General features: G+C 48.3%; 44 non-coding genes across 44 annotated transcripts; 22 read left to right on the top strand and 22 right to left on the bottom strand.

Moving 5' to 3' along the window:
- Positions 1–5,825: 5,825 nt before the first annotated feature.
- Positions 5,826–5,944, top strand: LOC142392276 (5S ribosomal RNA). The gene has a single exon (XR_012770937.1). It is a non-coding gene; the product is annotated as a 5S ribosomal RNA (ribosomal RNA).
- A 298-nt stretch (positions 5,945–6,242) lies between these two features.
- LOC142392597 (5S ribosomal RNA) lies at positions 6,243–6,361 on the bottom strand. Its single transcript, XR_012771241.1, has one exon. It is a non-coding gene; the product is annotated as a 5S ribosomal RNA (ribosomal RNA).
- A 354-nt stretch (positions 6,362–6,715) lies between these two features.
- Positions 6,716–6,834, top strand: LOC142392396 (5S ribosomal RNA). The gene has a single exon (XR_012771050.1). It is a non-coding gene; the product is annotated as a 5S ribosomal RNA (ribosomal RNA).
- A 298-nt stretch (positions 6,835–7,132) lies between these two features.
- On the bottom strand, positions 7,133–7,251 carry LOC142394085 (5S ribosomal RNA). Its single transcript, XR_012772483.1, has one exon. It is a non-coding gene; the product is annotated as a 5S ribosomal RNA (ribosomal RNA).
- A 354-nt stretch (positions 7,252–7,605) lies between these two features.
- On the top strand, positions 7,606–7,724 carry LOC142392278 (5S ribosomal RNA). Its single transcript, XR_012770939.1, has one exon. It is a non-coding gene; the product is annotated as a 5S ribosomal RNA (ribosomal RNA).
- A 298-nt stretch (positions 7,725–8,022) lies between these two features.
- LOC142394086 (5S ribosomal RNA) lies at positions 8,023–8,141 on the bottom strand. Its single transcript, XR_012772484.1, has one exon. It is a non-coding gene; the product is annotated as a 5S ribosomal RNA (ribosomal RNA).
- Positions 8,142–8,495: 354 nt separating this feature from the next.
- LOC142392368 (5S ribosomal RNA) lies at positions 8,496–8,614 on the top strand. The gene has a single exon (XR_012771024.1). It is a non-coding gene; the product is annotated as a 5S ribosomal RNA (ribosomal RNA).
- Positions 8,615–8,912: 298 nt separating this feature from the next.
- On the bottom strand, positions 8,913–9,031 carry LOC142394087 (5S ribosomal RNA). Its single transcript, XR_012772485.1, has one exon. It is a non-coding gene; the product is annotated as a 5S ribosomal RNA (ribosomal RNA).
- A 354-nt stretch (positions 9,032–9,385) lies between these two features.
- LOC142392279 (5S ribosomal RNA) lies at positions 9,386–9,504 on the top strand. Its single transcript, XR_012770940.1, has one exon. It is a non-coding gene; the product is annotated as a 5S ribosomal RNA (ribosomal RNA).
- Positions 9,505–9,802: 298 nt separating this feature from the next.
- LOC142392598 (5S ribosomal RNA) lies at positions 9,803–9,921 on the bottom strand. The gene has a single exon (XR_012771242.1). It is a non-coding gene; the product is annotated as a 5S ribosomal RNA (ribosomal RNA).
- A 354-nt stretch (positions 9,922–10,275) lies between these two features.
- Positions 10,276–10,394, top strand: LOC142392280 (5S ribosomal RNA). Its single transcript, XR_012770941.1, has one exon. It is a non-coding gene; the product is annotated as a 5S ribosomal RNA (ribosomal RNA).
- A 298-nt stretch (positions 10,395–10,692) lies between these two features.
- On the bottom strand, positions 10,693–10,811 carry LOC142392108 (5S ribosomal RNA). Its single transcript, XR_012770777.1, has one exon. It is a non-coding gene; the product is annotated as a 5S ribosomal RNA (ribosomal RNA).
- Positions 10,812–11,165: 354 nt separating this feature from the next.
- Positions 11,166–11,284, top strand: LOC142392281 (5S ribosomal RNA). Its single transcript, XR_012770942.1, has one exon. It is a non-coding gene; the product is annotated as a 5S ribosomal RNA (ribosomal RNA).
- A 298-nt stretch (positions 11,285–11,582) lies between these two features.
- LOC142392599 (5S ribosomal RNA) lies at positions 11,583–11,701 on the bottom strand. The gene has a single exon (XR_012771243.1). It is a non-coding gene; the product is annotated as a 5S ribosomal RNA (ribosomal RNA).
- Positions 11,702–12,055: 354 nt separating this feature from the next.
- On the top strand, positions 12,056–12,174 carry LOC142392397 (5S ribosomal RNA). The gene has a single exon (XR_012771051.1). It is a non-coding gene; the product is annotated as a 5S ribosomal RNA (ribosomal RNA).
- Positions 12,175–12,472: 298 nt separating this feature from the next.
- Positions 12,473–12,591, bottom strand: LOC142394088 (5S ribosomal RNA). Its single transcript, XR_012772486.1, has one exon. It is a non-coding gene; the product is annotated as a 5S ribosomal RNA (ribosomal RNA).
- A 354-nt stretch (positions 12,592–12,945) lies between these two features.
- On the top strand, positions 12,946–13,064 carry LOC142392118 (5S ribosomal RNA). The gene has a single exon (XR_012770787.1). It is a non-coding gene; the product is annotated as a 5S ribosomal RNA (ribosomal RNA).
- A 298-nt stretch (positions 13,065–13,362) lies between these two features.
- Positions 13,363–13,481, bottom strand: LOC142392601 (5S ribosomal RNA). Its single transcript, XR_012771244.1, has one exon. It is a non-coding gene; the product is annotated as a 5S ribosomal RNA (ribosomal RNA).
- A 354-nt stretch (positions 13,482–13,835) lies between these two features.
- Positions 13,836–13,954, top strand: LOC142392282 (5S ribosomal RNA). Its single transcript, XR_012770943.1, has one exon. It is a non-coding gene; the product is annotated as a 5S ribosomal RNA (ribosomal RNA).
- A 298-nt stretch (positions 13,955–14,252) lies between these two features.
- On the bottom strand, positions 14,253–14,371 carry LOC142394089 (5S ribosomal RNA). Its single transcript, XR_012772487.1, has one exon. It is a non-coding gene; the product is annotated as a 5S ribosomal RNA (ribosomal RNA).
- A 354-nt stretch (positions 14,372–14,725) lies between these two features.
- Positions 14,726–14,844, top strand: LOC142392119 (5S ribosomal RNA). The gene has a single exon (XR_012770788.1). It is a non-coding gene; the product is annotated as a 5S ribosomal RNA (ribosomal RNA).
- A 298-nt stretch (positions 14,845–15,142) lies between these two features.
- On the bottom strand, positions 15,143–15,261 carry LOC142392109 (5S ribosomal RNA). The gene has a single exon (XR_012770778.1). It is a non-coding gene; the product is annotated as a 5S ribosomal RNA (ribosomal RNA).
- A 354-nt stretch (positions 15,262–15,615) lies between these two features.
- On the top strand, positions 15,616–15,734 carry LOC142392283 (5S ribosomal RNA). Its single transcript, XR_012770944.1, has one exon. It is a non-coding gene; the product is annotated as a 5S ribosomal RNA (ribosomal RNA).
- A 298-nt stretch (positions 15,735–16,032) lies between these two features.
- On the bottom strand, positions 16,033–16,151 carry LOC142394090 (5S ribosomal RNA). The gene has a single exon (XR_012772488.1). It is a non-coding gene; the product is annotated as a 5S ribosomal RNA (ribosomal RNA).
- Positions 16,152–16,505: 354 nt separating this feature from the next.
- On the top strand, positions 16,506–16,624 carry LOC142392284 (5S ribosomal RNA). Its single transcript, XR_012770945.1, has one exon. It is a non-coding gene; the product is annotated as a 5S ribosomal RNA (ribosomal RNA).
- A 298-nt stretch (positions 16,625–16,922) lies between these two features.
- Positions 16,923–17,041, bottom strand: LOC142392097 (5S ribosomal RNA). Its single transcript, XR_012770767.1, has one exon. It is a non-coding gene; the product is annotated as a 5S ribosomal RNA (ribosomal RNA).
- Positions 17,042–17,395: 354 nt separating this feature from the next.
- Positions 17,396–17,514, top strand: LOC142392285 (5S ribosomal RNA). Its single transcript, XR_012770946.1, has one exon. It is a non-coding gene; the product is annotated as a 5S ribosomal RNA (ribosomal RNA).
- A 298-nt stretch (positions 17,515–17,812) lies between these two features.
- LOC142392602 (5S ribosomal RNA) lies at positions 17,813–17,931 on the bottom strand. Its single transcript, XR_012771245.1, has one exon. It is a non-coding gene; the product is annotated as a 5S ribosomal RNA (ribosomal RNA).
- A 354-nt stretch (positions 17,932–18,285) lies between these two features.
- On the top strand, positions 18,286–18,404 carry LOC142392398 (5S ribosomal RNA). The gene has a single exon (XR_012771052.1). It is a non-coding gene; the product is annotated as a 5S ribosomal RNA (ribosomal RNA).
- A 298-nt stretch (positions 18,405–18,702) lies between these two features.
- LOC142394091 (5S ribosomal RNA) lies at positions 18,703–18,821 on the bottom strand. The gene has a single exon (XR_012772489.1). It is a non-coding gene; the product is annotated as a 5S ribosomal RNA (ribosomal RNA).
- A 354-nt stretch (positions 18,822–19,175) lies between these two features.
- On the top strand, positions 19,176–19,294 carry LOC142392286 (5S ribosomal RNA). The gene has a single exon (XR_012770947.1). It is a non-coding gene; the product is annotated as a 5S ribosomal RNA (ribosomal RNA).
- Positions 19,295–19,595: 301 nt separating this feature from the next.
- On the bottom strand, positions 19,596–19,714 carry LOC142394094 (5S ribosomal RNA). Its single transcript, XR_012772491.1, has one exon. It is a non-coding gene; the product is annotated as a 5S ribosomal RNA (ribosomal RNA).
- A 354-nt stretch (positions 19,715–20,068) lies between these two features.
- Positions 20,069–20,187, top strand: LOC142392287 (5S ribosomal RNA). The gene has a single exon (XR_012770948.1). It is a non-coding gene; the product is annotated as a 5S ribosomal RNA (ribosomal RNA).
- Positions 20,188–20,485: 298 nt separating this feature from the next.
- LOC142394095 (5S ribosomal RNA) lies at positions 20,486–20,604 on the bottom strand. The gene has a single exon (XR_012772492.1). It is a non-coding gene; the product is annotated as a 5S ribosomal RNA (ribosomal RNA).
- Positions 20,605–20,958: 354 nt separating this feature from the next.
- On the top strand, positions 20,959–21,077 carry LOC142392289 (5S ribosomal RNA). The gene has a single exon (XR_012770950.1). It is a non-coding gene; the product is annotated as a 5S ribosomal RNA (ribosomal RNA).
- A 298-nt stretch (positions 21,078–21,375) lies between these two features.
- Positions 21,376–21,494, bottom strand: LOC142394096 (5S ribosomal RNA). The gene has a single exon (XR_012772493.1). It is a non-coding gene; the product is annotated as a 5S ribosomal RNA (ribosomal RNA).
- A 354-nt stretch (positions 21,495–21,848) lies between these two features.
- Positions 21,849–21,967, top strand: LOC142392290 (5S ribosomal RNA). Its single transcript, XR_012770951.1, has one exon. It is a non-coding gene; the product is annotated as a 5S ribosomal RNA (ribosomal RNA).
- A 298-nt stretch (positions 21,968–22,265) lies between these two features.
- Positions 22,266–22,384, bottom strand: LOC142394097 (5S ribosomal RNA). Its single transcript, XR_012772494.1, has one exon. It is a non-coding gene; the product is annotated as a 5S ribosomal RNA (ribosomal RNA).
- A 354-nt stretch (positions 22,385–22,738) lies between these two features.
- LOC142392291 (5S ribosomal RNA) lies at positions 22,739–22,857 on the top strand. Its single transcript, XR_012770952.1, has one exon. It is a non-coding gene; the product is annotated as a 5S ribosomal RNA (ribosomal RNA).
- A 298-nt stretch (positions 22,858–23,155) lies between these two features.
- Positions 23,156–23,274, bottom strand: LOC142394098 (5S ribosomal RNA). Its single transcript, XR_012772495.1, has one exon. It is a non-coding gene; the product is annotated as a 5S ribosomal RNA (ribosomal RNA).
- Positions 23,275–23,628: 354 nt separating this feature from the next.
- LOC142392991 (5S ribosomal RNA) lies at positions 23,629–23,747 on the top strand. The gene has a single exon (XR_012771617.1). It is a non-coding gene; the product is annotated as a 5S ribosomal RNA (ribosomal RNA).
- Positions 23,748–24,045: 298 nt separating this feature from the next.
- On the bottom strand, positions 24,046–24,164 carry LOC142393190 (5S ribosomal RNA). Its single transcript, XR_012771807.1, has one exon. It is a non-coding gene; the product is annotated as a 5S ribosomal RNA (ribosomal RNA).
- Positions 24,165–24,518: 354 nt separating this feature from the next.
- Positions 24,519–24,637, top strand: LOC142392292 (5S ribosomal RNA). The gene has a single exon (XR_012770953.1). It is a non-coding gene; the product is annotated as a 5S ribosomal RNA (ribosomal RNA).
- A 298-nt stretch (positions 24,638–24,935) lies between these two features.
- LOC142392457 (5S ribosomal RNA) lies at positions 24,936–25,054 on the bottom strand. Its single transcript, XR_012771108.1, has one exon. It is a non-coding gene; the product is annotated as a 5S ribosomal RNA (ribosomal RNA).
- Positions 25,055–25,360: the final 306 nt, after the last annotated feature.

Here is a 25,360-nt window from a genome sequence, read left to right on the forward strand (position 1 = left end):
AAAAATACTCCACACCTCCACTGTCTTTTTCTCGTAATGGGCTATGTCCCTCCTCATTTTAACAGCATACCTGGCGTGACTTAAAACATAATTTAGCAAATTTGCATTCTTCCCTTCCATCCTTCCCCTCACTCCAAACAACCACACCTCTCTCCAGCCCGTTTCCCCCCACACTTCTTTATCCCAACATCTATTTATGAGTTGTCTCATTTTCTTAAAATACTCTACCAGTTCCCCACATTCAACAAACTCATGCATACATGTTTCCACCCCCACACCGCACACATCACATTCTTTCCTTACATTCACATCAAATCTGCTTATTACTAAATTATTAAAAATTCTGTTGTGCCTCAACATAAAATCAAAGTTCTCACATTCAGGGGTGTTAAATTTGACCCTTAGGTTTTTCCATATTCCTTTTTCATCCGTGTCCTCCATCACCCTCTCCCACACTTTCTCTGCTGCCGGTCTCTTTATTTCTTTCCTTCTCAGACTCCTGTATATCACCCTTGCTTTCACACTCATTACATTCATCCTCCCCTCCCCTTCCCCCACATACATTCCCATTTCTCCAGCTTCATTTTCATTTTCCCCCACCTCACCCTCAATCATTCTCACCCATTCCCTCGGCATTCCCTCCCTTATTTTCCCCATAACCCCTTCTGCCGTTCTCAGTGCCATCTCATCCCCCCTTTCTCTCACCTCGTCCACCATCACCTGTGCCCTCATAAATCCTGGTACATATTCATACACTATATCCCTCACTTTCCTGATCCCTGCCCTCCACATCAGCCTATTATATATTGTGCTCCCCCCACAAGTGATTTTTGGGTTTAAAAACACTGGCTGCTCCCACACCTGCCTCACATTCTGACATCCATACTCCACATTTTTCACAAACTCCCCCCACGCTCCCAGCACCTCCTTATGAAACTCAGACACTCCGCTCAACATACCTTCCTTCAAATCCATGTACACCGCACTCCCACCACATCCACCACATTCATCTATTGCCCTCCCTAGAAACACCTTCCACACTTGATCTTTTTTATTTTTTAAATATCTTACCATCATTTTCACTCTCATTGCTTTCTTTTTCCTTTCTAAATTTATTAGTTTTAACCCCCCATCCTCATACTCATTCTCCAACACCTCCCTAGCTATCCTCACTCCTTTCCCATCCCATAAAAACTCATTCACCATTCTCTCCATCTCCTTCAACACTCTCTCAGGCACATCCAACACATTCATCACATAACCAATCTTACTCACTATTAGCGCATTCACCACCACCACCTTCCCCCTCAGTGTAAGCCCTCTCTTCTTCCAAAACTCCAGTGTTTTTTTGATGCTATTCATTAGCCCTTCATACTGCATATCTCTCCCTTCTCTGGCCTCTATCCCTAAGTTTACACCTAACACTTTAAAATAATCCTTCTTCTCCTTCAACCCTAGTTCTGTTTGCCCTGCTCTACCTGCCCCTATATACATGACCTCTGACTTTTCTTTGTTCAATTTTGCCCCTGATGCCCTACCATACAGCTCTACACTCTCTAAAACCTCAGCTACGCTCTCCCTGTCCCTAACCGTAACTGTCGTGTCATCTGCGTACTGATATACTAAACTTCTGTGCCCCCCTGGCAACTCTATGCCTCTGATCTTCTCGTTTTTCTCCAGCATCACCGCTAAAGGCTCTGCAGATATTGAGTACAGCAGAGCCGATAGCGGACACCCTTGCCTTACTGACCTCTCTAATCTAAACGTGTCTGTGATTATCCCATTTATTTTAACACAACTAACTGCCCTATCATATAACCTCTTAATCCATCCCACTAACCTCTCCCCAAACCCTACCTTTTCTAACACCCTGTACAAGTATGTGTGGTCTACTCTGTCAAATGCTTTGTTCAGATCTAAACTAACCACTAACCCTCCTGTTCCTCCCTTCATGTGATCTATCGTGTCCCTGATGCTACTTATTGTGTCTGCTATGTCCCTACCTGGTATGCTGTAAGCCTGTGTGCTTCCCACCACCGTCCCTATTACTCTTTTGATCCTGTTTGCTAGCACCCGTGCTAATATTTTATAATCTCCATTTAACATGCTGAGTGGTCTGTAGTTTTCTAATCTGTCCCTATCCCCTTTCTTGTGTATTATACTAACTAATCCTGTCATCATACTAACTGGCATCTCTCCCTTTTCTTCTATCCATTTAAATAGCTTATCTAACACAGGCACTAACTCCTCTCTAAACTCTCTGTAGAATTCCCCTGTCAACCCATCCAACCCTGGACTCTTATTCCTCCCTAACCCCCCTATCGCTTTCTCTATTTCTCCCGTCCCTATCTCACCCTCACACATGTCCCTGCCCTCTTCTGTTAGCCTAGCCCTCACCTTATCTATTACCTGCCCTATGCTCTCCTCATCTACCTCTTCTTTCCTAAATAAATCCCTATAAAACTCTTCTACCCTATCCGCTATCCCTACAAAATCTTTTATCTTCTCTCCCTTCTTTCCCTCTACCTGTTCTAAGAAATTCCTCTTCTGCTTTGTCTTCTCTAACCCTAAAAAAAACCCTGTGCACTTCTCTCCCTCAATGGCGTATCTGGCCCTGCTTCTAACTATCGCTCCCATACACTTCTTCTGCTCTATCCCTTTCAGCTCCTCCTTAATTCCTATATACCTCCCTAGATCATATCCTGCTTCCCTATCTGCTCTCTCTGCTTCTCTGTCTAATTCTCGCTTTAACCTCTGTTCTCTTTCCTTCTCTTTCCTGCTCCTGTTTCTACTATAAGCTATGCTCAGATCCTTTATCTCCTCTTTAAAGCTTTCCCACCACCTCCCAATGTCATCCTCATACATGTTTTCATTTATTCTCCTTGCAATACAGTCTCTCACTTTCTCCTTATACTTTCTTTCTTTCAGCAACTCACCATTCAAACACCACACTCCCCCCCCCCTCCTCTCTATACCTTGTCCTAAACTAAACCCTACTATCATGTGGTCGCTCAGTGCAGTTACCCTATATTCTATCTTACCTATCTTATTCTCTATGTCCCTCGTACCGAGCACTAAATCTATCCGGCTCTGCTTTAACACCCCTCTCACCACTTGCCTCCTTGTGAACTCCCTCTTCTCTGGATTCCTCTCCCTCCATATATCTATCAATCCGTTCACTCTCATGACCTCTTTCAGCACACCTCTTGTAGAGTCGCTCTTAAAGCACACACTCGCAGATGCATCCAGTCTCCCACACCATACGTTAAAGTCTCCCACCACCATGCAGTTCTCCCCACACATTCCTCCTATTCCCTCAAAAAAGACCTTTCTCTCCTTCTCTTCATTAGGTGCATACACATTTATTAGTCTGTATTCTTTCCCCACATAATCAAACGTGATCCCTATCACTCGCCCCTCCTCATCATCCACACACTTCTTTATATTGCCGACTACTCCCCTCTTCACTAAAATAGCCACCCCTCTGGACTTTGCTCCACTATTATTCACATACATTTCTCCCATCCATTCCTTCTTTACTTCACTCATGCACTCCTCATCCCAATGTGTCTCTTGCACACACATGATATCCCCGTCACACACCTGCCAGGCTTGTTGCCTTCTGTTGTTGTCACGCAGCCCATTTACATTAAACGATGTGATTTTTAACATAAACAGTATTATATACACAATTATCTTTCTCTTCATTTTAAACTCTTTTTCACCTTCCCAATCCTTTTCACTTCTCTTTTCCCCAAAGGCCTTTTTCTGGTTGCAATCACCTCCTCCATGTTATCCTCACTGCTGTCTGTTACTTCTCCCATTGCCCATTCACATTCCTGCCCTGCCCGCAAGTCCTCCCTTGACCCCCCTACCCCCCCTCCCCGCTGCCTCCTCAGTCCTCTGCTTGCTCCACTCGTCTGCCGTCTTCTTCTCTCCACCATGGCTCTCCTCTCCTCTCCTCTGTCCTCTCCTTGCTCGCTGCCGTTGTGGCCATCTCTCTCCTTCTCCCCTCTCATCTGCGTTGGTGTCTCCTCCACCACCGTCAGGTCCTCCTCCTCTCCGTCTCGCTCGCCTCCCTCCTCCATCTGCTCCACCTCTCCGTCAATGAGCTCCAGGCTCTCTGCTCCACCTCCGCTCTGCTCCTCCTCTCCACCAGCGAGCTCCAGGCTCTCTGCTCCACCTCCGCTCTGCACCTCCTCTCCACCAACAAGCTCCAGGCTCTCTGCTCCACCTCCGCTCTGCACCTCCTCTCCTTCAACGATTTCCAGGCTCTCTGCTCCACCTCCGTTCTGCTCCTCCTCTCCACCAGCAATCTCCTGACTCGCTCCTCCACCTCCGTTCTGCTCCTCCTGTTCTCCATTTTGCTGCACTTTTCCTCTCCCATCATTGCACTCTCGTGCGTAATGCCCCTGTTTTGCGCATTTATGGCACTTAAATTCAGGACATTCTCGTAGAATGTGTCCCGGCTGAATGCAAAGCCGGCACACTTTTACTTGTCTGTCGTGAATTACACGAAAGTATTCTCCCCCCTCCAGGGTTTCAAACTTGGTCGAATACGGCAGCGATTGCACTTTGTCGTTAAATTGCACCTTGCAAAAGCGCGTGCCGTCAGCCACGTCTGTTCCAGGCCATTTCCTCCTTTTAATCGGTGAAGTTGCCTTCACCCCCCAAGTTGCTAATTTTTCGCATATTTCCTCGTCCGTGATGTACGGGGGCAAGTTGAGGAAGGATACAACTAGTTCATTGCTCCTGACTTCCTTTGCCATTACCCGCACTCCCTTTAATAGAAAGCCGTCCATGAGGCGCGCCTTGCCTTTCCCGTCCTGCATGGTGATCTCAAATGTGCTCTTTGCCTTCAATCTGCAGGCAAGAACTATTCCGCAGCTTTCCTTTATGCCTCTAAGCAACTCCATTAGTGTCACTTTGTCTGGCCCTGCCAGCTCCACAATCACGGTCAGCTCCTTTCTGAAGCCACCGTCTTTCACACTTTCTCTGTCATTCTTCATATTCTCTTCATTCAAACTTCTACTTTCTCCCTTCCAAGTATCTGCATTCACTTCTCCATTCTTTCTCACTTTCTCTCCTCCATTTTCATTTCCTCCTTTATTCATACCTTCATTTACTCTCCTAATCTCGCTGTCTTTCACACCATCATTCACTCGCCTGTCATCCGTCAGCCGTTCTCCATTGTTCAGTATCGTTGTCATTTTCCGTTCCATTGTTTCGTTTGCCATGGTATCCGTCCGGTTACAAAAACACACGAAAAAAGGACGTTCCCCCGAACAGCGAAGCTGCTGGGGGAATAAAACAAAACACACAACTATACAAACAAATCTTACTCACACACGATCAGTCAAAACACTCACCAAACACTTTCACTCACTCTTTCAAACGCACGCGCTCTCTCTCAAACAAATTGCTGCAGGGCACCGACTGTCACAAGTGATCATGGGGGTGTGGCCGTAAGCCACAGTCCCTGTGACAAATATATGTTATATAGGTGCTGGAACCATACGTTTCCCCTATTTTTACCAGAGAGCTGGCTTGAGAGGCTGCTGTTGAGCCTGCACGTTGACTTCCCTGATGTGATTGTTCTCTGCAGCTGAAAATGGGACTCTCAGATAACTGTCTGTCAAGCTCCTCTGTTCCCTGTGTGTAGTTTTGTGTCCGTTGTCATATAGAGAAACCAGGGAAGCTCAATCCCACGACATGCTCATAAACTGCGTCTTCTCTAAACGGTATAGTTCTATTTTAGAAGTCGGAATACAATAACAGATTCTGTTTCAGAATCTATAAAAAGCTGGTTTGGGATTCCATTGCTGGCTTACGGCCACACCACCCTGAACACGCCTGATCTCATCAGATCTCAGAAGCCAAGCAGAGTCGGGCCTGGTTAGTACTTGGATGGGAGACCGCCTGGGAATACCAGGTGCTGTAAGCCTTTTGGCTTCTCCAGGCGCATGCAGTTTGGCTACGTCAAATGCAAAAGTAGTCCCTGTTTGACTTTTTGGAACTTGTCCTTTCTCAGGACAAAGTTAAATGTATGAGGATCAAAGCCAACAATGGCCTGGGACATCTCAGCAGATCCAGGATCAGCAACATGGAGACTGAGAGCCAAACAGAAACAGAGGTGTCTGCCAACCAATCAGCAGCAGCCCAAGCTGGTTAACTTCCTGGTGTCTGTGTGGCACACGGTGATGGTCAGATGTTACATGCAGGCCGCAGAGAGAAGAGAAAAAAGCTTACAGCACCTGGTATTCCCAAGCAGTCTCCCATCCAAGTACTAACCAGGCCCGACCCTGCTTGGCTTCCGAGATCGGACGAGATCGGGCGTGTTCAGGGCGGTGTGGCCGTAAGCCACAGTCCCTGTGACAAATATATGTTATATAGGTGCTGGAACCATACGTTTCCCCTATTTTTACCAGAGAGCTGGCTTGAGAGGCTGCTGTTGAGCCTGCACGTTGACTTCCCTGATGTGATTGTTCTCTGCAGCTGAAAATGGGACTCTCAGATAACTGTCTGTCAAGCTCCTCTGTTCCCTGTGTGTAGTTTTGTGTCCGTTGTCATATAGAGAAACCAGGGAAGCTCAATCCCACGACATGCTCATAAACTGCGTCTTCTCTAAACGGTATAGTTCTATTTTAGAAGTCGGAATACAATAACAGATTCTGTTTCAGAATCTATAAAAAGCTGGTTTGGGATTCCATTGCTGGCTTACGGCCACACCACCCTGAACACGCCTGATCTCATCAGATCTCAGAAGCCAAGCAGAGTCGGGCCTGGTTAGTACTTGGATGGGGGACCGCCTGGGAATACCAGGTGCTGTAAGCCTTTTGGCTTCTCCAGGCGCATGCAGTTTGGCTACGTCAAATGCAAAAGTAGTCCCTGTTTGACTTTTTGGAACTTGTCCTTTCTCAGGACAAAGTTAAATGTATGAGGATCAAAGCCAACAATGGCCTGGGACATCTCAGCAGATCCAGGATCAGCAACATGGAGACTGAGAGCCAAACAGAAACAGAGGTGTCTGCCAACCAATCAGCAGCAGCCCAAGCTGGTTAACTTCCTGGTGTCTGTGTGGCACACGGTGATGGTCAGATGTTACATGCAGGCCGCAGAGAGAAGAGAAAAAAGCTTACAGCACCTGGTATTCCCAAGCGGTCTCCCATCCAAGTACTAACCAGGCCCGACCCTGCTTGGCTTCCGAGATCGGACGAGATCGGGCGTGTTCAGGGCGGTGTGGCCGTAAGCCACAGTCCCTGTGACAAATATATGTTATATAGGTGCTGGAACCATACGTTTCCCCTATTTTTACCAGAGAGCTGGCTTGAGAGGCTGCTGTTGAGCCTGCACGTTGACTTCCCTGATGTGATTGTTCTCTGCAGCTGAAAATGGGACTCTCAGATAACTGTCTGTCAAGCTCCTCTGTTCCCTGTGTGTAGTTTTGTGTCCGTTGTCATATAGAGAAACCAGGGAAGCTCAATCCCACGACATGCTCATAAACTGCGTCTTCTCTAAACGGTATAGTTCTATTTTAGAAGTCGGAATACAATAACAGATTCTGTTTCAGAATCTATAAAAAGCTGGTTTGGGATTCCATTGCTGGCTTACGGCCACACCACCCTGAACACGCCTGATCTCATCAGATCTCAGAAGCCAAGCAGAGTCGGGCCTGGTTAGTACTTGGATGGGAGACCGCCTGGGAATACCAGGTGCTGTAAGCCTTTTGGCTTCTCCAGGCGCATGCAGTTTGGCTACGTCAAATGCAAAAGTAGTCCCTGTTTGACTTTTTGGAACTTGTCCTTTCTCAGGACAAAGTTAAATGTATGAGGATCAAAGCCAACAATGGCCTGGGACATCTCAGCAGATCCAGGATCAGCAACATGGAGACTGAGAGCCAAACAGAAACAGAGGTGTCTGCCAACCAATCAGCAGCAGCCCAAGCTGGTTAACTTCCTGGTGTCTGTGTGGCACACGGTGATGGTCAGATGTTACATGCAGGCCGCAGAGAGAAGAGAAAAAAGCTTACAGCACCTGGTATTCCCAAGCGGTCTCCCATCCAAGTACTAACCAGGCCCGACCCTGCTTGGCTTCCGAGATCGGACGAGATCGGGCGTGTTCAGGGCGGTGTGGCCGTAAGCCACAGTCCCTGTGACAAATATATGTTATATAGGTGCTGGAACCATACGTTTCCCCTATTTTTACCAGAGAGCTGGCTTGAGAGGCTGCTGTTGAGCCTGCACGTTGACTTCCCTGATGTGATTGTTCTCTGCAGCTGAAAATGGGACTCTCAGATAACTGTCTGTCAAGCTCCTCTGTTCCCTGTGTGTAGTTTTGTGTCCGTTGTCATATAGAGAAACCAGGGAAGCTCAATCCCACGACATGCTCATAAACTGCGTCTTCTCTAAACGGTATAGTTCTATTTTAGAAGTCGGAATACAATAACAGATTCTGTTTCAGAATCTATAAAAAGCTGGTTTGGGATTCCATTGCTGGCTTACGGCCACACCACCCTGAACACGCCTGATCTCATCAGATCTCAGAAGCCAAGCAGAGTCGGGCCTGGTTAGTACTTGGATGGGGGACCACCTGGGAATACCAGGTGCTGTAAGCCTTTTGGCTTCTCCAGGCGCATGCAGTTTGGCTACGTCAAATGCAAAAGTAGTCCCTGTTTGACTTTTTGGAACTTGTCCTTTCTCAGGACAAAGTTAAATGTATGAGGATCAAAGCCAACAATGGCCTGGGACATCTCAGCAGATCCAGGATCAGCAACATGGAGACTGAGAGCCAAACAGAAACAGAGGTGTCTGCCAACCAATCAGCAGCAGCCCAAGCTGGTTAACTTCCTGGTGTCTGTGTGGCACACGGTGATGGTCAGATGTTACATGCAGGCCGCAGAGAGAAGAGAAAAAAGCTTACAGCACCTGGTATTCCCAAGCGGTCTCCCATCCAAGTACTAACCAGGCCCGACCCTGCTTGGCTTCCGAGATCGGACGAGATCGGGCGTGTTCAGGGCGGTGTGGCCGTAAGCCACAGTCCCTGTGACAAATATATGTTATATAGGTGCTGGAACCATACGTTTCCCCTATTTTTACCAGAGAGCTGGCTTGAGAGGCTGCTGTTGAGCCTGCACGTTGACTTCCCTGATGTGATTGTTCTCTGCAGCTGAAAATGGGACTCTCAGATAACTGTCTGTCAAGCTCCTCTGTTCCCTGTGTGTAGTTTTGTGTCCGTTGTCATATAGAGAAACCAGGGAAGCTCAATCCCACGACATGCTCATAAACTGCGTCTTCTCTAAACGGTATAGTTCTATTTTAGAAGTCGGAATACAATAACAGATTCTGTTTCAGAATCTATAAAAAGCTGGTTTGGGATTCCATTGCTGGCTTACGGCCACACCACCCTGAACACGCCTGATCTCATCAGATCTCAGAAGCCAAGCAGAGTCGGGCCTGGTTAGTACTTGGATGGGAGACCGCCTGGGAATACCAGGTGCTGTAAGCCTTTTGGCTTCTCCAGGCGCATGCAGTTTGGCTACGTCAAATGCAAAAGTAGTCCCTGTTTGACTTTTTGGAACTTGTCCTTTCTCAGGACAAAGTTAAATGTATGAGGATCAAAGCCAACAATGGCCTGGGACATCTCAGCAGATCCAGGATCAGCAACATGGAGACTGAGAGCCAAACAGAAACAGAGGTGTCTGCCAACCAATCAGCAGCAGCCCAAGCTGGTTAACTTCCTGGTGTCTGTGTGGCACACGGTGATGGTCAGATGTTACATGCAGGCCGCAGAGAGAAGAGAAAAAAGCTTACAGCACCTGGTATTCCCAAGCAGTCTCCCATCCAAGTACTAACCAGGCCCGACCCTGCTTGGCTTCCGAGATCGGACGAGATCGGGCGTGTTCAGGGCGGTGTGGCCGTAAGCCACAGTCCCTGTGACAAATATATGTTATATAGGTGCTGGAACCATACGTTTCCCCTATTTTTACCAGAGAGCTGGCTTGAGAGGCTGCTGTTGAGCCTGCACGTTGACTTCCCTGATGTGATTGTTCTCTGCAGCTGAAAATGGGACTCTCAGATAACTGTCTGTCAAGCTCCTCTGTTCCCTGTGTGTAGTTTTGTGTCCGTTGTCATATAGAGCAACCAGGGAAGCTCAATCCCACGACATGCTCATAAACTGCGTCTTCTCTAAACGGTATAGTTCTATTTTAGAAGTCGGAATACAATAACAGATTCTGTTTCAGAATCTATAAAAAGCTGGTTTGGGATTCCATTGCTGGCTTACGGCCACACCACCCTGAACACGCCTGATCTCATCAGATCTCAGAAGCCAAGCAGAGTCGGGCCTGGTTAGTACTTGGATGGGAGACCGCCTGGGAATACCAGGTGCTGTAAGCCTTTTGGCTTCTCCAGGCGCATGCAGTTTGGCTACGTCAAATGCAAAAGTAGTCCCTGTTTGACTTTTTGGAACTTGTCCTTTCTCAGGACAAAGTTAAATGTATGAGGATCAAAGCCAACAATGGCCTGGGACATCTCAGCAGATCCAGGATCAGCAACATGGAGACTGAGAGCCAAACAGAAACAGAGGTGTCTGCCAACCAATCAGCAGCAGCCCAAGCTGGTTAACTTCCTGGTGTCTGTGTGGCACACGGTGATGGTCAGATGTTACATGCAGGCCGCAGAGAGAAGAGAAAAAAGCTTACAGCACCTGGTATTCCCAAGCGGTCTCCCATCCAAGTACTAACCAGGCCCGACCCTGCTTGGCTTCCGAGATCAGACGAGATCGGGCGTGTTCAGGGCGGTGTGGCCGTAAGCCACAGTCCCTGTGACAAATATATGTTATATAGGTGCTGGAACCATACGTTTCCCCTATTTTTACCAGAGAGCTGGCTTGAGAGGCTGCTGTTGAGCCTGCTCGTTGACTTCCCTGATGTGATTGTTCTCTGCAGCTGAAAATGGGACTCTCAGATAACTGTCTGTCAAGCTCCTCTGTTCCCTGTGTGTAGTTTTGTGTCCGTTGTCATATAGAGAAACCAGGGAAGCTCAATCCCACGACATGCTCATAAACTGCGTCTTCTCTAAACGGTATAGTTCTATTTTAGAAGTCGGAATACAATAACAGATTCTGTTTCAGAATCTATAAAAAGCTGGTTTGGGATTCCATTGCTGGCTTACGGCCACACCACCCTGAACACGCCTGATCTCATCAGATCTCAGAAGCCAAGCAGAGTCGGGCCTGGTTAGTACTTGGATGGGAGACCGCCTGGGAATACCAGGTGCTGTAAGCCTTTTGGCTTCTCCAGGCGCATGCAGTTTGGCTACGTCAAATGCAAAAGTAGTCCCTGTTTGACTTTTTGGAACTTGTCCTTTCTCAGGACAAAGTTAAATGTATGAGGATCAAAGCCAACAATGGCCTGGGACATCTCAGCAGATCCAGGATCAGCAACATGGAGACTGAGAGCCAAACAGAAACAGAGGTGTCTGCCAACCAATCAGCAGCAGCCCAAGCTGGTTAACTTCCTGGTGTCTGTGTGGCACACGGTGATGGTCAGATGTTACATGCAGGCCGCAGAGAGAAGAGAAAAAAGCTTACAGCACCTGGTATTCCCAAGCAGTCTCCCATCCAAGTACTAACCAGGCCCGACCCTGCTTGGCTTCCGAGATCGGACGAGATCGGGCGTGTTCAGGGCGGTGTGGCCGTAAGCCACAGTCCCTGTGACAAATATATGTTATATAGGTGCTGGAACCATACGTTTCCCCTATTTTTACCAGAGAGCTGGCTTGAGAGGCTGCTGTTGAGCCTGCACGTTGACTTCCCTGATGTGATTGTTCTCTGCAGCTGAAAATGGGACTCTCAGATAACTGTCTGTCAAGCTCCTCTGTTCCCTGTGTGTAGTTTTGTGTCCGTTGTCATATAGAGAAACCAGGGAAGCTCAATCCCACGACATGCTCATAAACTGCGTCTTCTCTAAACGGTATAGTTCTATTTTAGAAGTCGGAATACAATAACAGATTCTGTTTCAGAATCTATAAAAAGCTGGTTTGGGATTCCATTGCTGGCTTACGGCCACACCACCCTGAACACGCCTGATCTCATCAGATCTCAGAAGCCAAGCAGAGTCGGGCCTGGTTAGTACTTGGATGGGGGACCGCCTGGGAATACCAGGTGCTGTAAGCCTTTTGGCTTCTCCAGGCGCATGCAGTTTGGCTACGTCAAATGCAAAAGTAGTCCCTGTTTGACTTTTTGGAACTTGTCCTTTCTGAGGACAAAGTTAAATGTATGAGGATCAAAGCCAACAATGGCCTGGGACATCTCAGCAGATCCAGGATCAGCAACATGGAGACTGAGAGCCAAACAGAAACAGAGGTGTCTGCCAACCAATCAGCAGCAGCCCAAGCTGGTTAACTTCCTGGTGTCTGTGTGGCACACGGTGATGGTCAGATGTTACATGCAGGCCGCAGAGAGAAGAGAAAAAAGCTTACAGCACCTGGTATTCCCAAGCGGTCTCCCATCCAAGTACTAACCAGGCCCGACCCTGCTTGGCTTCCGAGATCGGACGAGATCGGGCGTGTTCAGGGCGGTGTGGCCGTAAGCCACAGTCCCTGTGACAAATATATGTTATATAGGTGCTGGAACCATACGTTTCCCCTATTTTTACCAGAGAGCTGGCTTGAGAGGCTGCTGTTGAGCCTGCACGTTGACTTCCCTGATGTGATTGTTCTCTGCAGCTGAAAATGGGACTCTCAGATAACTGTCTGTCAAGCTCCTCTGTTCCCTGTGTGTAGTTTTGTGTCCGTTGTCATATAGAGAAACCAGGGAAGCTCAATCCCACGACATGCTCATAAACTGCGTCTTCTCTAAACGGTATAGTTCTATTTTAGAAGTCGGAATACAATAACAGATTCTGTTTCAGAATCTATAAAAAGCTGGTTTGGGATTCCATTGCTGGCTTACGGCCACACCACCCTGAACACGCCTGATCTCATCAGATCTCAGAAGCCAAGCAGAGTTGGGCCTGGTTAGTACTTGGATGGGAGACCGCCTGGGAATACCAGGTGCTGTAAGCCTTTTGGCTTCTCCAGGCGCATGCAGTTTGGCTACGTCAAATGCAAAAGTAGTCCCTGTTTGACTTTTTGGAACTTGTCCTTTCTCAGGACAAAGTTAAATGTATGAGGATCAAAGCCAACAATGGCCTGGGACATCTCAGCAGATCCAGGATCAGCAACATGGAGACTGAGAGCCAAACAGAAACAGAGGTGTCTGCCAACCAATCAGCAGCAGCCCAAGCTGGTTAACTTCCTGGTGTCTGTGTGGCACACGGTGATGGTCAGATGTTACATGCAGGCCGCAGAGAGAAGAGAAAAAAGCTTACAGCACCTGGTATTCCCAAGCAGTCTCCCATCCAAGTACTAACCAGGCCCGACCCTGCTTGGCTTCCGAGATCGGACGAGATCGGGCGTGTTCAGGGCGGTGTGGCCGTAAGCCACAGTCCCTGTGACAAATATATGTTATATAGGTGCTGGAACCATACGTTTCCCCTATTTTTACCAGAGAGCTGGCTTGAGAGGCTGCTGTTGAGCCTGCACGTTGACTTCCCTGATGTGATTGTTCTCTGCAGCTGAAAATGGGACTCTCAGATAACTGTCTGTCAAGCTCCTCTGTTCCCTGTGTGTAGTTTTGTGTCCGTTGTCATATAGAGAAACCAGGGAAGCTCAATCCCACGACATGCTCATAAACTGCGTCTTCTCTAAACGGTATAGTTCTATTTTAGAAGTCGGAATACAATAACAGATTCTGTTTCAGAATCTATAAAAAGCTGGTTTGGGATTCCATTGCTGGCTTACGGCCACACCACCCTGAACACGCCTGATCTCATCAGATCTCAGAAGCCAAGCAGAGTCGGGCCTGGTTAGTACTTGGATGGGAGACCGCCTGGGAATACCAGGTGCTGTAAGCCTTTTGGCTTCTCCAGGCGCATGCAGTTTGGCTACGTCAAATGCAAAAGTAGTCCCTGTTTGACTTTTTGGAACTTGTCCTTTCTCAGGACAAAGTTAAATGTATGAGGATCAAAGCCAACAATGGCCTGGGACATCTCAGCAGATCCAGGATCAGCAACATGGAGACTGAGAGCCAAACAGAAACAGAGGTGTCTGCCAACCAATCAGCAGCAGCCCAAGCTGGTTAACTTCCTGGTGTCTGTGTGGCACACGGTGATGGTCAGATGTTACATGCAGGCCGCAGAGAGAAGAGAAAAAAGCTTACAGCACCTGGTATTCCCAAGCGGTCTCCCATCCAAGTACTAACCAGGCCCGACCCTGCTTGGCTTCCGAGATCGGACGAGATCGGGCGTGTTCAGGGCGGTGTGGCCGTAAGCCACAGTCCCTGTGACAAATATATGTTATATAGGTGCTGGAACCATACGTTTCCCCTATTTTTACCAGAGAGCTGGCTTGAGAGGCTGCTGTTGAGCCTGCACGTTGACTTCCCTGATGTGATTGTTCTCTGCAGCTGAAAATGGGACTCTCAGATAACTGTCTGTCAAGCTCCTCTGTTCCCTGTGTGTAGTTTTGTGTCCGTTGTCATATAGAGCAACCAGGGAAGCTCAATCCCACGACATGCTCATAAACTGCGTCTTCTCTAAACGGTATAGTTCTATTTTAGAAGTCGGAATACAATAACAGATTCTGTTTCAGAATCTATAAAAAGCTGGTTTGGGATTCCATTGCTGGCTTACGGCCACACCACCCTGAACACGCCTGATCTCATCAGATCTCAGAAGCCAAGCAGAGTTGGGCCTGGTTAGTACTTGGATGGGAGACCGCCTGGGAATACCAGGTGCTGTAAGCCTTTTGGCTTCTCCAGGCGCATGCAGTTTGGCTACGTCAAATGCAAAAGTAGTCCCTGTTTGACTTTTTGGAACTTGTCCTTTCTCAGGACAAAGTTAAATGTATGAGGATCAAAGCCAACAATGGCCTGGGACATCTCAGCAGATCCAGGATCAGCAACATGGAGACTGAGAGCCAAACAGAAACAGAGGTGTCTGCCAACCAATCAGCAGCAGCCCAAGCTGGTTAACTTCCTGGTGTCTGTGTGGCACACGGTGATGGTCAGATGTTACATGCAGGCCGCAGAGAGAAGAGAAAAAAGCTTACAGCACCTGGTATTCCCAAGCGGTCTCCCATCCAAGTACTAACCAGGCCCGACCCTGCTTGGCTTCCGAGATCAGACGAGATCGGGCGTGTTCAGGGCGGTGTGGCCGTAAGCCACAGTCCCTGTGACAAATATATGTTATATAGGTGCTGGAACCATACGTTTCCCCTATTTTTACCAGAGAGCTGGCTTGAGAGGCTGCTGTTGAGCCTGCTCGTTGACTTCCCTGATGTGATTGTTCTCTGCAGCTGAAAATGGGACTCTCAGATAACTGTCTGTCAAGCTCCTCTGTTCCCTGTGTGTAGTTTTGTGTCCGTTGTCATATAGAGAAACCAGGGAAGCTCAATCCCACGACATGCTCATAAACTGCGTCTTCTCTAAACGGTATAGTTCTATTTTAGAAGTCGGAATACAATAACAGATTCTGTTTCAGAATCTATAAAAAGCTGGTTTGGGATTCCATTGCTGGCTTACGGCCACACCACCCTGAACACGCCTGATCTCATCAGATCTCAGAAGCCAAGCAGAGTCGGGCCTGGTTAGTACTTGGATGGGAGACCGCCTGGGAATACCAGGTGCTGTAAGCCTTTTGGCTTCTCCAGGCGCATGCAGTTTGGCTACGTCAAATGCAAAAGTAGTCCCTGTTTGACTTTTTGGAACTTGTCCTTTCTCAGGACAAAGTTAAATGTATGAGGATCAAAGCCAACAATGGCCTGGGACATCTCAGCAGATCCAGGATCAGCAACATGGAGACTGAGAGCCAAACAGAAACAGAGGTGTCTGCCAACCAATCAGCAGCAGCCCAAGCTGGTTAACTTCCTGGTGTCTGTGTGGCACACGGTGATGGTCAGATGTTACATGCAGGCCGCAGAGAGAAGAGAAAAAAGCTTACAGCACCTGGTATTCCCAAGCGGTCTCCCATCCAAGTACTAACCAGGCCCGACCCTGCTTGGCTTCCGAGATCGGACGAGATCGGGCGTGTTCAGGGCGGTGTGGCCGTAAGCCACAGTCCCTGTGACAAATATATGTTATATAGGTGCTGGAACCATACGTTTCCCCTATTTTTACCAGAGAGCTGGCTTGAGAGGCTGCTGTTGAGCCTGCACGTTGACTTCCCTGATGTGATTGTTCTCTGCAGCTGAAAATGGGACTCTCAGATAACTGTCTGTCAAGCTCCTCTGTTCCCTGTGTGTAGTTTTGTGTCCGTTGTCATATAGAGAAACCAGGGAAGCTCAATCCCACGACATGCTCATAAACTGCGTCTTCTCTAAACGGTATAGTTCTATTTTAGAAGTCGGAATACAATAACAGATTCTGTTTCAGAATCTATAAAGAGCTGGTTTGGGATTCCATTGCTGGCTTACGGCCACACCACCCTGAACACGCCTGATCTCATCAGATCTCAGAAGCCAAGCAGAGTCGGGCCTGGTTAGTACTTGGATGGGAGACCGCCTGGGAATACCAGGTGCTGTAAGCCTTTTGGCTTCTCCAGGCGCATGCAGTTTGGCTACGTCAAATGCAAAAGTAGTCCCTGTTTGACTTTTTGGAACTTGTCCTTTCTCAGGACAAAGTTAAATGTATGAGGATCAAAGCCAACAATGGCCTGGGACATCTCAGCAGATCCAGGATCAGCAACATGGAGACTGAGAGCCAAACAGAAACAGAGGTGTCTGCCAACCAATCAGCAGCAGCCCAAGCTGGTTAACTTCCTGGTGTCTGTGTGGCACACGGTGATGGTCAGATGTTACATGCAGGCCGCAGAGAGAAGAGAAAAAAGCTTACAGCACCTGGTATTCCCAAGCGGTCTCCCATCCAAGTACTAACCAGGCCCGACCCTGCTTGGCTTCCGAGATCTGACGAGATCGGGCGTGTTCAGGGCGGTGTGGCCGTAAGCCACAGTCCCTGTGACAAATATATGTTATATAGGTGCTGGAACCATACGTTTCCCCTATTTTTACCAGAGAGCTGGCTTGAGAGGCTGCTGTTGAGCCTGCACGTTGACTTCCCTGATGTGATTGTTCTCTGCAGCTGAAAATGGGACTCTCAGATAACTGTCTGTCAAGCTCCTCTGTTCCCTGTGTGTAGTTTTGTGTCCGTTGTCATATAGAGAAACCAGGGAAGCTCAATCCCACGACATGCTCATAAACTGCGTCTTCTCTAAACGGTATAGTTCTATTTTAGAAGTCGGAATACAATAACAGATTCTGTTTCAGAATCTATAAAAAGCTGGTTTGGGATTCCATTGCTGGCTTACGGCCACACCACCCTGAACACGCCTGATCTCATCAGATCTCAGAAGCCAAGCAGAGTCGGGCCTGGTTAGTACTTGGATGGGAGACCGCCTGGGAATACCAGGTGCTGTAAGCCTTTTGGCTTCTCCAGGCGCATGCAGTTTGGCTACGTCAAATGCAAAAGTAGTCCCTGTTTGACTTTTTGGAACTTGTCCTTTCTCAGGACAAAGTTAAATGTATGAGGATCAAAGCCAACAATGGCCTGGGACATCTCAGCAGATCCAGGATCAGCAACATGGAGACTGAGAGCCAAACAGAAACAGAGGTGTCTGCCAACCAATCAGCAGCAGCCCAAGCTGGTTAACTTCCTGGTGTCTGTGTGGCACACGGTGATGGTCAGATGTTACATGCAGGCCGCAGAGAGAAGAGAAAAAAGCTTACAGCACCTGGTATTCCCAAGCAGTCTCCCATCCAAGTACTAACCAGGCCCGACCCTGCTTGGCTTCCGAGATCGGACGAGATCGGGCGTGTTCAGGGCGGTGTGGCCGTAAGCCACAGTCCCTGTGACAAATATATGTTATATAGGTGCTGGAACCATACGTTTCCCCTATTTTTACCAGAGAGCTGGCTTGAGAGGCTGCTGTTGAGCCTGCACGTTGACTTCCCTGATGTGATTGTTCTCTGCAGCTGAAAATGGGACTCTCAGATAACTGTCTGTCAAGCTCCTCTGTTCCCTGTGTGTAGTTTTGTGTCCGTTGTCATATAGAGAAACCAGGGAAGCTCAATCCCACGACATGCTCATAAACTGCGTCTTCTCTAAACGGTATAGTTCTATTTTAGAAGTCGGAATACAATAACAGATTCTGTTTCAGAATCTATAAAAAGCTGGTTTGGGATTCCATTGCTGGCTTACGGCCACACCACCCTGAACACGCCTGATCTCATCAGATCTCAGAAGCCAAGCAGAGTCGGGCCTGGTTAGTACTTGGATGGGGGACCGCCTGGGAATACCAGGTGCTGTAAGCCTTTTGGCTTCTCCAGGCGCATGCAGTTTGGCTACGTCAAATGCAAAAGTAGTCCCTGTTTGACTTTTTGGAACTTGTCCTTTCTGAGGACAAAGTTAAATGTATGAGGATCAAAGCCAACAATGGCCTGGGACATCTCAGCAGATCCAGGATCAGCAACATGGAGACTGAGAGCCAAACAGAAACAGAGGTGTCTGCCAACCAATCAGCAGCAGCCCAAGCTGGTTAACTTCCTGGTGTCTGTGTGGCACACGGTGATGGTCAGATGTTACATGCAGGCCGCAGAGAGAAGAGAAAAAAGCTTACAGCACCTGGTATTCCCAAGCGGTCTCCCATCCAAGTACTAACCAGGCCCGACCCTGCTTGGCTTCCGAGATCGGACGAGATCGGGCGTGTTCAGGGCGGTGTGGCCGTAAGCCACAGTCCCTGTGACAAATATATGTTATATAGGTGCTGGAACCATACGTTTCCCCTATTTTTACCAGAGAGCTGGCTTGAGAGGCTGCTGTTGAGCCTGCACGTTGACTTCCCTGATGTGATTGTTCTCTGCAGCTGAAAATGGGACTCTCAGATAACTGTCTGTCAAGCTCCTCTGTTCCCTGTGTGTAGTTTTGTGTCCGTTGTCATATAGAGAAACCAGGGAAGCTCAATCCCACGACATGCTCATAAACTGCGTCTTCTCTAAACGGTATAGTTCTATTTTAGAAGTCGGAATACAATAACAGATTCTGTTTCAGAATCTATAAAAAGCTGGTTTGGGATTCCATTGCTGGCTTACGGCCACACCACCCTGAACACGCCTGATCTCATCAGATCTCAGAAGCCAAGCAGAGTCGGGCCTGGTTAGTACTTGGATGGGAGACCGCCTGGGAATACCAGGTGCTGTAAGCCTTTTGGCTTCTCCAGGCGCATGCAGTTTGGCTACGTCAAATGCAAAAGTAGTCCCTGTTTGACTTTTTGGAACTTGTCCTTTCTCAGGACAAAGTTAAATGTATGAGGATCAAAGCCAACAATGGCCTGCTGGGACATCTCAGCAGATCCAGGATCAGCAACATGGAGACTGAGAGCCAAACAGAAACAGAGGTGTCTGCCAACCAATCAGCAGCAGCCCAAGCTGGTTAACTTCCTGGTGTCTGTGTGGCACACGGTGATGGTCAGATGTTACATGCAGGCCGCAGAGAGAAGAGAAAAAAGCTTACAGCACCTGGTATTCCCAAGCGGTCTCCCATCCAAGTACTAACCAGGCCCGACCCTGCTTGGCTTCCGAGATCGGACGAGATCGGGCGTGTTCAGGGCGGTGTGGCCGTAAGCCACAGTCCCAGTGACAAATATATGTTATATAGGTGCTGGAACCATACGTTTCCCCTATTTTTACCAGAGAGCTGGCTTGAGAGGCTGCTGTTGAGCCTGCACGTTGACTTCCCTGATGTGATTGTTCTCTGCAGCTGAAAATGGGACTCTCAGATAACTGTCTGTCAAGCTCCTCTGTTCCCTGTGTGTAGTTTTGTGTCCGTTGTCATATAGAGAAACCAGGGAAGCTCAATCCCACGACATGCTCATAAACTGCGTCTTCTCTAAACGGTATAGTTCTATTTTAGAAGTCGGAATACAATAACAGATTCTGTTTCAGAATCTATAAAAAGCTGGTTTGGGATTCCATTGCTGGCTTACGGCCACACCACCCTGAACACGCCTGATCTCATCAGATCTCAGAAGCCAAGCAGAGTCGGGCCTGGTTAGTACTTGGATGGGAGACCGCCTGGGAATACCAGGTGCTGTAAGCCTTTTGGCTTCTCCAGGCGCATGCAGTTTGGCTACGTCAAATGCAAAAGTAGTCCCTGTTTGACTTTTTGGAACTTGTCCTTTCTCTGGACAAAGTTAAATGTATGAGGATCAAAGCCAACAATGGCCTGGGACATCTCAGCAGATCCAGGATCAGCAACATGGAGACTGAGAGCCAAACAGAAACAGAGGTGTCTGCCAACCAATCAGCAGCAGCCCAAGCTGGTTAACTTCCTGGTGTCTGTGTGGCACACGGTGATGGTCAGATGTTACATGCAGGCCGCAGAGAGAAGAGAAAAAAGCTTACAGCACCTGGTATTCCCAAGCGGTCTCCCATCCAAGTACTAACCAGGCCCGACCCTGCTTGGCTTCCGAGATCGGACGAGATCGGGCGTGTTCAGGGCGGTGTGGCCGTAAGCCACAGTCCCTGTGACAAATATATGTTATATAGGTGCTGGAACCATACGTTTCCCCTATTTTTACCAGAGAGCTGGCTTGAGAGGCTGCTGTTGAGCCTGCACGTTGACTTCCCTGATGTGATTGTTCTCTGCAGCTGAAAATGGGACTCTCAGATAACTGTCTGTCAAGCTCCTCTGTTCCCTGTGTGTAGTTTTGTGTCCGTTGTCATATAGAGCAACCAGGGAAGCTCAATCCCACGACATGCTCATAAACTGCGTCTTCTCTAAACGGTATAGTTCTATTTTAGAAGTCGGAATACAATAACAGATTCTGTTTCAGAATCTATAAAAAGCTGGTTTGGGATTCCATTGCTGGCTTACGGCCACACCACCCTGAACACGCCTGATCTCATCAGATCTCAGAAGCCAAGCAGAGTCGGGCCTGGTTAGTACTTGGATGGGAGACCGCCTGGGAATACCAGGTGCTGTAAGCCTTTTGGCTTCTCCAGGCGCATGCAGTTTGGCTACGTCAAATGCAAAAGTAGTCCCTGTTTGACTTTTTGGAACTTGTCCTTTCTCAGGACAAAGTTAAATGTATGAGGATCAAAGCCAACAATGGCCTGGGACATCTCAGCAGATCCAGGATCAGCAACATGGAGACTGAGAGCCAAACAGAAACAGAGGTGTCTGCCAACCAATCAGCAGCAGCCCAAGCTGGTTAACTTCCTGGTGTCTGTGTGGCACACGGTGATGGTCAGATGTTACATGCAGGCCGCAGAGAGAAGAGAAAAAAGCTTACAGCACCTGGTATTCCCAAGCGGTCTCCCATCCAAGTACTAACCAGGCCCGACCCTGCTTGGCTTCCGAGATCGGACGAGATCGGGCGTGTTCAGGGCGGTGTGGCCGTAAGCCACAGTCCCTGTGACAAATATATGTTATATAGGTGCTGGAACCATACGTTTCCCCTATTTTTACCAGAGAGCTGGCTTGAGAGGCTGCTGTTGAGCCTGCACGTTGACTTCCCTGATGTGATTGTTCTCTGCAGCTGAAAATGGGACTCTCAGATAACTGTCTGTCAAGCTCCTCTGTTCCCTGTGTGTAGTTTTGTGTCCGTTGTCATATAGAGCAACCAGGGAAGCTCAATCCCACGACATGCTCATAAACTGCGTCTTCTCTAAACGGTATAGTTCTATTTTAGAAGTCGGAATACAATAACAGATTCTGTTTCAGAATCTATAAAAAGCTGGTTTGGGATTCCATTGCTGGCTTACGGCCACACCACCCTGAACACGCCTGATCTCATCAGATCTCAGAAGCCAAGCAGAGTCGGGCCTGGTTAGTACTTGGATGGGAGACCGCCTGGGAATACCAGGTGCTGTAAGCCTTTTGGCTTCTCCAGGGGCATGCAGTTTGGCTACGTCAAATGCAAAAGTAGTCCCTGTTTGACTTTTTGGAACTTGTCCTTTCTCAGGACAAAGTTAAATGTATGAGGATCAAAGCCAACAATGGCCTGGGACATCTCAGCAGATCCAGGATCAGCAACATGGAGACTGAGAGCCAAACAGAAACAGAGGTGTCTGCCAACCAATCAGCAGCAGCCCAAGCTGGTTAACTTCCTGGTGTCTGTGTGGCACACGGTGATGGTCAGATGTTACATGCAGGCCGCAGAGAGAAGAGAAAAAAGCTTACAGCACCTGGTATTCCCAAGCGGTCTCCCATCCAAGTACTAACCAGGCCCGACCCTGCTTGGCTTCCGAGATCGGACGAGATCGGGCGTGTTCAGGGCGGTGTGGCCGTAAGCCACAGTCCCAGTGACAAATATATGTTATATAGGTGCTGGAACCATACGTTTCCCCTATTTTTACCAGAGAGCTGGCTTGAGAGGCTGCTGTTGAGCCTGCACGTTGACTTCCCTGATGTGATTGTTCTCTGCAGCTGAAAATGGGACTCTCAGATAACTGTCTGTCAAGCTCCTCTGTTCCCTGTGTGTAGTTTTGTGTCCGTTGTCATATAGAGAAACCAGGGAAGCTCAATCCCACGACATGCTCATAAACTGCGTCTTCTCTAAACGGTATAGTTCTATTTTAGAAGTCGGAATACAATAACAGATTCTGTTTCAGAATCTATAAAAAGCTGGTTTGGGATTCCATTGCTGGCTTACGGCCACACCACCCTGAACACGCCTGATCTCATCAGATCTCAGAAGCCAAGCAGAGTCGGGCCTGGTTAGTACTTGGATGGGAGACCGCCTGGGAATACCAGGTGCTGTAAGCCTTTTGGCTTCTCCAGGCGCATGCAGTTTGGCTACGTCAAATGCAAAAGTAGTCCCTGTTTGACTTTTTGGAACTTGTCCTTTCTCTGGACAAAGTTAAATGTATGAGGATCAAAGCCAACAATGGCCTGGGACATCTCAGCAGATCCAGGATCAGCAACATGGAGACTGAGAGCCAAACAGAAACAGAGGTGTCTGCCAACCAATCAGCAGCAGCCCAAGCTGGTTAACTTCCTGGTGTCTGTGTGGCACACGGTGATGGTCAGATGTTACATGCAGGCCGCAGAGAGAAGAGAAAAAAGCTTACAGCACCTGGTATTCCCAAGCGGTCTCCCATCCAAGTACTAACCAGGCCCGACCCTGCTTGGCTTCCGAGATCGGACGAGATCGGGCGTGTTCAGGGCGGTGTGGCCGTAAGCCACAGTCCCTGTGACAAATATATGTTATATAGGTGCTGGAACCATACGTTTCCCCTATTTTTACCAGAGAGCTGGCTTGAGAGGCTGCTGTTGAGCCTGCACGTTGACTTCCCTGATGTGATTGTTCTCTGCAGCTGAAAATGGGACTCTCAGATAACTGTCTGTCAAGCTCCTCTGTTCCCTGTGTGTAGTTTTGTGTCCGTTGTCATATAGAGAAACCAGGGAAGCTCAATCCCACGACATGCTCATAAACTGCGTCTTCTCTAAACGGTATAGTTCTATTTTAGAAGTCGGAATACAATAACAGATTCTGTTTCAAAATCTAAAAAAAGCTGGTTTGGGATTCCATTGCTGGCTTATGGCCACACCACCCTGAACACGCCTGATCTCATCAGATCTCAGAAGCCAAGCAGAGTCGGGCCTGGTTAGTACTTGGATGGGAGACCGCCTGGGAATACCAGGTGCTGTAAGCCTTTTGGCTTCTCCAGGCGCATGCAGTTTGGCTACGTCAAATGCAAAAGTAGTCCCTGTTTGACTTTTTGGAACTTGTCCTTTCTCAGGACAAAGTTAAATGTATGAGGATCAAAGCCAACAATGGCCTGGGACATCTCAGCAGATCCAGGATCAGCAACATGGAGACTGAGAGCCAAACAGAAACAGAGGTGTCTGCCAACCAATCAGCAGCAGCCCAAGCTGGTTAACTTCCTGGTGTCTGTGTGGCACACGGTGATGGTCAGATGTTACATGCAGGCCGCAGAGAGAAGAGAAAAAATCTTACAGCACCTGGTATTCCCAAGCGGTCTCCCATCCAAGTACTAACCAGGCCCGACCCTGCTTGGCTTCCGAGATCGGACGAGATCGGGCGTGTTCAGGGCAGTGTGGCCGTAAGCCACAGTCCCTGTGACAAATATATGTTATATAGGTGCTGGAACCATACGTTTCCCCTATTTTTACCAGAGAGCTGGCTTGAGAGGCTGCTGTTGAGCCTGCACGTTGACTTCCCTGATGTGATTGTTCTCTGCAGCTGAAAATGGGACTCTCAGATAACTGTCTGTCAAGCTCCTCTGTTCCCTGTGTGTAGTTTTGTGTCCGTTGTCATATAGAGAAACCAGGGAAGCTCAATCCCACGACATGCTCATAAACTGCGTCTTCTCTAAACGGTATAGTTCTATTTTAGAAGTCGGAATACAATAACAGATTCTGTTTCAGAATCTATAAAAAGCTGGTTTGGGATTCCATTGCTGGCTTACGGCCACACCACCCTGAACACGCCTGATCTCATCAGATCTCAGAAGCCAAGCAGAGTCGGGCCTGGTTAGTACTTGGATGGGAGACCGCCTGGGAATACCAGGTGCTGTAAGCCTTTTGGCTTCTCCAGGCGCATGCAGTTTGGCTACGTCAAATGCAAAAGTAGTCCCTGTTTGACTTTTTGGAACTTGTCCTTTCTCAGGACAAAGTTAAATGTATGAGGATCAAAGCCAACAATGGCCTGGGACATCTCAGCAGATCCAGGATCAGCAACATGGAGACTGAGAGCCAAACAGAAACAGAGGTGTCTGCCAACCAATCAGCAGCAGCCCAAGCTGGTTAACTTCCTGGTGTCTGTGTGGCACACGGTGATGGTCAGATGTTACATGCAGGCCGCAGAGAGAAGAGAAAAAAGCTTACAGCACCTGGTATTCCCAAGCGGTCTCCCATCCAAGTACTAACCAGGCCCGACCCTGCTTGGCTTCCGAGATCGGACGAGATCGGGCGTGTTCAGGGCAGTGTGGCCGTAAGCCACAGTCCCTGTGACAAATATATGTTATATAGGTGCTGGAACCATACGTTTCCCCTATTTTTACCAGAGAGCTGGCTTGAGAGGCTGCTGTTGAGCCTGCACGTTGACTTCCCTGATGTGATTGTTCTCTGCAGCTGAAAATGGGACTCTCAGATAACTGTCTGTCAAGCTCCTCTGTTCCCTGTGTGTAGTTTTGTGTCCGTTGTCATATAGAGAAACCAGGGAAGCTCAATCCCACGACATGCTCATAAACTGCGTCTTCTCTAAACGGTATAGTTCTATTTTAGAAGTCGGAATACAATAACA

Source organism: Odontesthes bonariensis, chromosome 11 (genome assembly GCF_027942865.1).
Source record: "Odontesthes bonariensis isolate fOdoBon6 chromosome 11, fOdoBon6.hap1, whole genome shotgun sequence".
NCBI classification, from domain to species: domain Eukaryota; kingdom Metazoa; phylum Chordata; class Actinopteri; order Atheriniformes; family Atherinopsidae; genus Odontesthes; species Odontesthes bonariensis.